Raw genomic sequence first — 9,317 nt, forward strand, 5'->3', positions numbered from 1 at the left:
AGAGATTACCAAACATGTGATGATGACCTAACCTGACTCTCGCCAGATGAATTTCGTTCCGCCTAGCTCCACTCACATCCATCTGGGATCGGTTCCGTTGAGAGTGATTTCAGCAAAAGATTGTATGGTAGAGCCAAGCGGGGCGGGAGTTTCATAGATGTGCCCTTGCGTAGAAGCGACTGTGAGACTGTTCTCAGCGTCACGGGTTGGCTTTGATGTGAGTGGTTGAAGTAGCACGTCAATAGATGACGGACAAGTGGCTTATCCAATGTTATGCAAGGATTTTTTAATAAGGCCCAGCCTTCTGAAGCACCACTCCAATGGATCGATCCCAGATGGATGAGTGGAGCTAGGCGGAGCGAAATTCATCTAGCGAGAGTCAGGTTAATGATGACCCAGCTTCAAAGGAGAATCTGTGTGTCATCGCAATTTGTCATGATCTCATTGAACAGAGCTGTCACATCCATACGCCAATCACACTGGGACTTCCCATTTTGATACATCATGAGTTTGGTAGTAAGACAGTCATCACTGAGCTCAGTGCAATGGGGTACTGTGTTTCCTATACAGAAGTCAGGCACTTGTCATATCTGTTGCAGCAGACCAGATATCAAGGACAGAGAGTGGTGTCTACATCCCAACTGGCCTCACTGGAGTTGCTGAACATGGAATTTTTGATGCAGCCATCAGCAACTTTGACCAAAATGAAGACACCCTGAATGTGAAGAATGGACAAAATGTACCTGTAAAGTTTATCTCCATTCATATCAAACATGATTAAGGTGGTGAGGGACCTCTGTGGAACCTGTGCTATAGGCATTTATCTGCTGTGGAGACTTGGCCTCTTTGGAACACAACGATGCCATAACATGAGTTGTATGCTTCCCATCCAGGGTGTGTTCATTTTGGTAAAAGTTGTTTATGGCTGCATCAACAATTCCATGTTCAGCGTCTCAAGTGAGAACAGTTGGGATGTAGACACCACTGTCCTTGATCTATATTTCTTGTGTTGACACACCTTCTTGCTCAGCAATGGTCTTTAGTATGTTCTCATAGCTATCAGTGAACGAGTTGAGAGTCCTCACTTTCATACCTTTGGACAATACTGTTTTATCAATGTCTTTAGTGAGCTTAATAAAGGCTTTGTTATAGATATTGGTCTGCTTTTTTTATTCTTTTCTATGGCTTCTGCTATATTTCATTTAGATATGTAGTGTGCAAGGCATTTTATGGTATTTGGTATCATATGCAGAGATTTGGGCATGAAAGAATTCAAAGTTGTACATCTTCATCATCTTTGGTTTTGACTCTAACGTTTCGACGCCCATGCGTCTTCTTCAGTCAGTTTGCACTAATAAAAATCACTTTAAGCATTGAGTGCTCCAGTCCTGCTCCTTGGCTCTTGTTAGACCTTGGATCTCCCTTTTTATCTTCATCAAGCCTTTCAGAAGCTGCCCGTAGGACCTTGTCTCTGGTACTTGCGCCTGTTCCAGTTGAAATTGCTGTCAGAGGTTCTGGTTTAGAGCTGGCCTTCCCACAAATGAAACAATCTCTCCGTATTTGAAATGATGTTGTATCAACCCTACTCGGCCTTCTTCTTGGTGCAGATGTGCTCTCACTTTTAACATTTGCAACTTGCTGCTGCTCACTGATTTTTGTCTTACTGCAGTAGTTCGCTCTGCATGATACATGAAACTTTATCATCTGTATATGGAGCCAGAGTTTTATGGACATCACCATCTCTCTCTCTGCTGAGCAAGGGTAAGCATGTGTTGGAGCCCTTCTACTGTGGGGTTTTGGACATAGGGATCATTTTTCTTGCCCTTTTCAAAATGTTTTCCACAAATGATACAAAGCGTGGATCCAATGTCTGTAAGACATTCTCCATAATTCAAGAGACTAGTGAAAAGGAAAAATGATATACATTTCAGATATTTCATTGAAATGCAAATCAAGTTGAAAGTAAATATTTTAATAAAGGTGTTTCATTCCAATGTTAACCAGATTCAATTGGATCTGTGTTTCATATGAAATGTATCATTATTAAATGTAGATATAGATCAGCACTTACCTTGCAGCAACAATGAATTTGTCAACATTCTTCTCACCACTGATAATGTGATTTGGACTTGAGACTGTATTTTGCCAGTGTTCTGTTTTCTTTCATTTTGGACACCTCATACATTGAGTGACAGAACACCCTAATTTATCATACTATATTTACATATTTGGTATTGTTGGATTCAGTACAACCCCACCTTTCCAACAAGCCATCATATGTGTTTGTCTATGATAATCCCTGGCAAAGCAGCCACAAAGTAAATGAAAACATTCTGCATAGATATTATTTTTTTGCATGTCCGCTTATTTTAGGTGTATGTTTACATGTCTCTACTCATTGCATACATCAAGATATTCATATCCAGTCTTTTCTAGTAGGTAAAGCCACTACCTGACTATAAACATGCCAAGTTTCAAAGGTCTCAGAGCTTGTGTGATTGATCTGCACTAATTTATATGCCTTAACTCCAATACGGACAGGCTATATTTTAGTCCTTTTTTGGTTTTGGGGTGTATAACAATATCTGTTAATTTAACTATCTTAGCAGTAAAATATTTTTAGCCAAGAATCCATTTCATATATGGGAGACCTTAGAGATGAGGAAAAACATTGTTGAATTTAGTTCTACTTCCGGTATGGGTATCTCTAAAGCCCTTTCTGACCATTTGTCACTAGCCTATACTTCTGTGGCGCATTGCGTTAAGGCTGGCAGATGACAGCCACCGTTGCACAGCAGTTACCAGTCCCCTGTCCAAGAGTTTGAATCTGGGTTAAGATTTTGACAACAATATTGACATCGTTGTTTACCTAAGTTTATCTTTTGTGCAGATCATATTATCAAAATATGGCTTCTTGGCTTGGTTTGCGTAAACTAACAAGGACCCCCCCCTCCATGAAAATCAAAGGCTATATTCTCAGCTGACTCGTCAAAAAGTGCGCACCACCTTATTATTATCTGCAGGTGTGTGACTTTTACTTACGTGCACATGGCTGCAAATTTACTTTTAATTTATGTGTTTTCTGCCTTGGGCATTTTAAAATATGGATGTATGGTGGTTAGAAGTGTAAATAACAATTAGAGACCTAAATATATTTATAATTATTAATTTGCAAACAAATAACTGGCGTCAGTGACGTCTTTGACATGAAGATCCCTGGAACTATGCTTCTACTAGCATTCTACCACAGGTTGAGAGGTGTAGTTGTAACTACACAACTTTACGATAGTGGTTGCAAACGTTCGTTGCTACTATGGTTTGGGAAACACTAACGTGTACACATAGTGTAACGATGCATTGGACTAAGCCTATGTAAGTTCCAAATATGAATGTAATTCTGCGGCATAAAGCAGATGTATTTGTTTATTGTACAGAAAAATAAAAATGACATGTCAAGCAGTCAATTGACTACATTGCAGTCAAAAAGTAGGGTAAATTAATTTACGAAACCAAAACGTGGGTCATAGCGTAGCCTGTTAAAAACGTCACAGAAGCCTACCCAAGGATAGATTAATTCTGAACAGTTATTCCTCTACTGGCTTAATTATCACACCACTGTTTTGATTTGCGTAGTTGCGTTACCCCAACGCTGACAATAATGTAGACAGCAAATTTCGATTTTCGTTACCAGTAGTCAAGCCTAAAGCCATACCCAAGTAGCCTAAATTGAGGTAAATCGAGCTTTTTCAGAAGGGGCGGCAGGCAGAGCGATGTACAGTGGCAGAGCGACGCACAGTGGCTGAAAGTGGTACTAAAGCTTCACGCCTCGTAATGCACGACTGAAGTGGCCATTTGAAAGCGATGCCCACTGTAGCCTACAGGTCATGTAGAAAACTGGACGAGGGGCGCTTGAGACAGCAACACGCACGCTGTCTCTCTGTCTCCCTCCATCCCTCACACACACACATTGCCTACTGTACATCCTCCACACAACTGCATACTCACTCACCACCACTATTATGCGAAGGCTACGGTGCAAATAAGCTATATAACAGGCATTGTCATGGCAATGTAGGCTAACGCAGTCTGGACTACTGGCCCTTGTAACAGCAACTCACACGGGCTCTCTCTCCCTCCCTTGAAAAACTTTGTTACCCCAAGTTGACCCCAGATACACGGAGGATACACGAGTTTTGCCGTTTATTTTAGGCTAACGTTAGTGGAGAGTTTGCAGATTTTTACCTTGTGGATGTTGATATTGCACGAGTCTCTTGGATAGCAGCTCTGCGAGTTAAACTCCCTCGCATCAACAATCTGCCCTGAGACGGTGAACAACTGGCTTCAGGGTGAGTAGAAAGGGACATTGGGTTCTGTTTACAGACCCGCTGTGGTTTAGTTACCAGCTAGTAAACACATTATTATCGATCTGTGATATCGTCGGAGTCATGGTTTATACTCTCTATGGTCGGAGTGCTAGCTTGTGGAGTTGGACATAAGAGTGTTTCCAAGGTGTTTAGCTGCTGAAAGTGAACTAAGTGAATTAAAGTGAACTCTGCTTAGGTCTTATCACAACATAGTAGGCCTATATTGAGGAGACTATACTAAGTTAAGTTATATGCAGTCAAGCAGCATCTCAAAGCTAACGTTAGAATGCTGTTTGGATGTCGAGTTTAGCATGCTTACAGCTGCTTGTCAATTTCGTTACTCATACAGGGCTCATTTTATTGACTCTGACACTGAATGTTTGCAAAATCCCAATGTAAATAGAAAAGTGTTTTCCAAGACTCAAAAGTGCTTGTCCCAAAGAGAAGTAGCCTACAAACCTTTATTTTAACAAACTAGAAAACGTTATGAATTGCATCCACACATCAGCAGCCTTTTAACTGTGTTACAATTGCAAGGGTTCCCTCACGAACGTTTTAAAGTGACAGGCACTTAATTAGACCTATACAACCCCCCACCACCACCACCCCCCACCCCAAGTCATGCTACCGCCACAAATTCAATCAAATTCTGTGGGAAACACTGTTTACCCAAACAAACTTCATAACATCATAGCGACTGATTTAATGTGACACAAATCGAACAGAACTGCTAATAAACACAGCATATAAGGCTCATAGTTACTGGTAATGGGCGCATCCATCTTGGAAATTCAAACTCGTAGTACCCTGGGCTAGACCGAGTTGACAAGTCGTGTTTGGACTTCAGAGGGCGTTCCCTGGGCGGTTGCTTTGCAAATTTGAACCGAAAACAGCTCGGAAAACGACTTGAAAACACAAATAGAATGGGGCATTGAAGCATAGAGACCCTTGGACAACTGGAAGCGTGGAGTTTACCCCTTGGACAACTGGACAGGGAGAGACCAAACTGGTGGTGGTTTGGGAGACAGGATAGGAACATCAAAATATTGGCCCCTGGTAGCAGCAGAATAGGTTCGTAAGCCGAGTCTTTGTAAAGGCAGATGTAGAATGGTGATTGGTGAGGAGTAATAAAGTCTGTGTGTGTTGAGCTTTGAGCCAACTCTTGTGAAGTGTAGACACACAGAATGGCATCTGCAGCTGCAAGTTCACTGCAGAAGTCTGACCGGTTGAGAGCATCTCTTCGTACAGATGTATGATGCATAAAGTCCAGACCTTCACACTCTGTACTGTACCAAACACAGGTCACTGTCTATAGGCAAAGGGAAAACAAGCAAAAAAAGCTTTTGGCATATGAGACGCGTATATACAATAATTGGAATAAATTCTCCTAATCTATATGAATAAACAATGTCCACTCCTTGTATAAGGTGGTAACACGAATACATTACTGAACTCTTTCAGTTACAAACTTATTCCCGCACTTATGACATGCGGCAACTCTTGCCGTGTGACGTCTCATTAATGTTGCAACACACATACAGTATATGCCACATTCTACGGCAGGAATAACCTCCCAACGGTTCAAGGCTTAGAGTGTTTGGAAAAATCAAGGTCACACACACACACCTTGGGGTCATGGTGGACATATGGCTCCTAATGGTTGGCACGCAGAGCAGAGACGGATCATGGCTTGTGCCAAGTGTGCATGTGCACAGGGGCCCTGAGCCAATGGGGGCCCTCGGATTTGAAAAAAAAAAATGCCATGAATTTAGGCTAGATAATGCCCAGTGCTTCTGTCTGTTAATTTGCGGCATAACTGAATGGTGTTAGGGAACCGCGGACCGAAAGAAAAATAAACTAAATGTTTTCCTGATCAATAAATACTTCTTAATTCATAAAATGTAGAGGCATAACATTAGGTGGAAGTGGTAGGCTATGAGTGCTCATTCAGCGTGTTTGCGAAAGTGAAACTGACAAACTGAACCACTCGTGGGTAGGTGAATGAAGTGGATTCCTGCAATGTTCATGAAAACAGCATAGCGATTGGATAGCCTAAATCGCGACTTGTTGTAGGCCTAACAGTAGCTTATATCATAACAAATAGCCTATGGCAATGCCGATTTAAAATAGGCCTACATTTATTTCACTCGTCTCGCTGGAGTGAGCGCATAATGTGGGCTGTTGCGCAAAGAAATTAATTTGGGAGATGATCTGCATCTCCTTTTACCAAACGCTATAGTTTTGCTAACATCTCCACTGTTAACGTGAAATATGTCTACATGCAAGGTAGGGTCAAGCAGCAGTGAAGTGAAAACCTTATCATGCAGGTAGCCAATGTTCACGTCACCTGAGTCAGACAGAAAACGGGCCCTGCTTGCTCTGTTAAAGTTTGTATGCCTCTTCCAAACTGCGTTAAAAGGGTGTATTTAACAGCCAGAATTTCAACATTTTCCCGGAGGAGACACCCCCGAACCCCCCGTAATATGATCAGCACCACCACTCTCACAAAATACTATCAATGTCCCTGCTACCGGTCCGTCAGAAATATGACAACTGTTGTCCAGTCCGTTTAATGAAAAATGTTGGGAACCCCTGTTGTAGACTGTTTTTATAGCAAAGGGAGATTACAGCCTAATAATAAAAACAGCTGCTGGAATTCATTTCTGTCTGAGCCGGAGTTATAATATATGACATAATGTACTACATTTTCATTGTGTTAAATTGTGCACCAGCCTGCACAGCGACAGCAAAGAGAGACACGCTGGCTGCACGCGCATGTCACGTGCACGCGCATGCACAAACGCGCGCGTCGCGGTCAGGGGAGGGGGGCCTTTTTTGGTATTGTGCACATGTATCTGTTTAATCCGTCCCTGACGCAGAGAACACTCACAGGGGAGAAAACACAACGGCGCAGTGTAATGTGTGAAGCACAGATGAGAGTCACAGAAGCAATGTGGGAAGTGGAAATTGTATGTGCTGATGGTTGCTGTCGTCCTATCGCTGGATCAACAGCAGTCCGCTGTTCACCGTTTCCTGACTGCTACGCCGAGCACCTTCAACAGAGAGAGGGAGAGATGGTCTGTTTTTCATAGACATCCTTGAGCTTTTTCAAACATGTATCATCATGGATGTCTAGTGCAGATGCTGAAGAATCTGCAGCTGAAAACAACTCCAGACTTTTTTTATTTGTGCAGACTTAATGTTCCCCTCTAAAAACAACATTCTTCAGTTTTCCATTATATTATGGCAACAAAAATCACTGCAGTGTAGATACTGGGGACCACATTTACTTTCTCCAGACCTTGCTTGTACAGACATTCAGGGGAAGCTGCACTAAAACCTGGCACCCATTCCAGGGGTTATTTCATTGCTACGTACACCTTAAAATATGAGATCATACGAACAGAACGCACATGAATTTAGCCGCATTTCACCTAGCACAGGAGTTTATCCATGTGCTTTTGTATGTATACGCTTCACATATGATCTAAAAATTTAAAAAATGTGCATTCCTCTACTTTTAGCGACTACGATAAGTGCATAAAGTGCTGCAGGTGTAAATTGATATATTGAGTCTAATGGAATTCTATTGCACAATAAATGGATATCAGATGGGCGATGTCAGAACACCTCAAAAACAGCTCTGGTGTAAATTTCCAGTAAGTGGTGAGAAAGAGAGAGAGAGAGAGAGAGGCAGATAGAGAGAGCTTGCATGTGCATGTCATTGAACGAGCTGTGCCAGCCGTCCACCCCAATCCTTTCGATTCGAGTGTGGCGGACGAGGGACGGGTGCCGGGGTCAGTGCCACCACCGAAGCAGATGGGCACCGTGGGGCAGGGCTGCCAGGAAACCCGGGCACAGGTTAATTAGTTAGAGATCCCTGCCGGTGCCACTGCTGCGCGCACTCATCTCCCAATCACTAATTTAATTGCTTTATTAGCACTGCTTTGAACATAATTAAATGGCCTTAATCTTGTTTGGAAAGAGGCGCTGCAGAAGTCCAAGGTGCTCTCCAGAGTGGGTGAGTCGGAATGCTTATTTTGAGTATACGGGTCATTCTCGCGAAATTAGACTCATAAGGTGTCATGAAGCATTTTGAGGATAAAAGTAAATGCTATCAAAATAAGAAGGATATGGTTATAAACATCTCTCCATGTACATTATTTCAAATATCATAAATACCAATTTTGTTGTTTTTTCCACATTTAAGGGGAAATTTCTCATTACCGCAACATGTCCATGACTGGATTTGGGGTCTTTAAGATGGAAATATTAATATAAATATTAAGAAAAAGCTTTAGTGCATGTTATTCTATAAACATTTACAGTAAAGAAACATGTGGTATTTGGTGATCATTGGAAAATGTGGTGATAATAATAAGGAATATAAATGTGTCCAAGACCAATTCTCTCATCCTCCGCAACAAATCGTTATTTAAGTCCTCAAGGAACTTACATTTTCAAGGAATTTTGTTGGAAGGGACATCATTGACTGTGGCACTCAAGATGGCTACCAGGTAAGCAGTTCTTATTTTTTCTCTCCAGGTAAAAGTTAAAATGTTGTTTGTCATAGTACCTACACAACTTTTTTGTTCTCATTACCGAAACATGAGTTTGTGAAGTTTTAGAAAATGTTGCCGTTTTAATTTTGTATTATTATATACCCCATTATGGTCTAAATATAAAAAGTCCAGGAAAGTTTAGCTAACCCTCATGGTGCTTCCACAGTTAGCAAGAATGTTTAAGGTCACTCATCCTCCGCAACAACATTATCATTCACCGCAACAATTGAGGGCCTGTTGCGGTGGAGAGACTCAATGTTTCGGGAATGAGAATGAGACTAATGGTAATGAGACATAAATGAAATAAGTAATAAGACTCATGAAACTCTTACTCATTTCAATATAACTTGATATTTGCCTTTAACACTTGAACAGATTGTGTAAACAAAAT

Source organism: Alosa alosa, chromosome 8, assembly GCF_017589495.1.
Source record: "Alosa alosa isolate M-15738 ecotype Scorff River chromosome 8, AALO_Geno_1.1, whole genome shotgun sequence".
In the NCBI taxonomy this organism is placed as follows: domain Eukaryota; kingdom Metazoa; phylum Chordata; class Actinopteri; order Clupeiformes; family Clupeidae; genus Alosa; species Alosa alosa.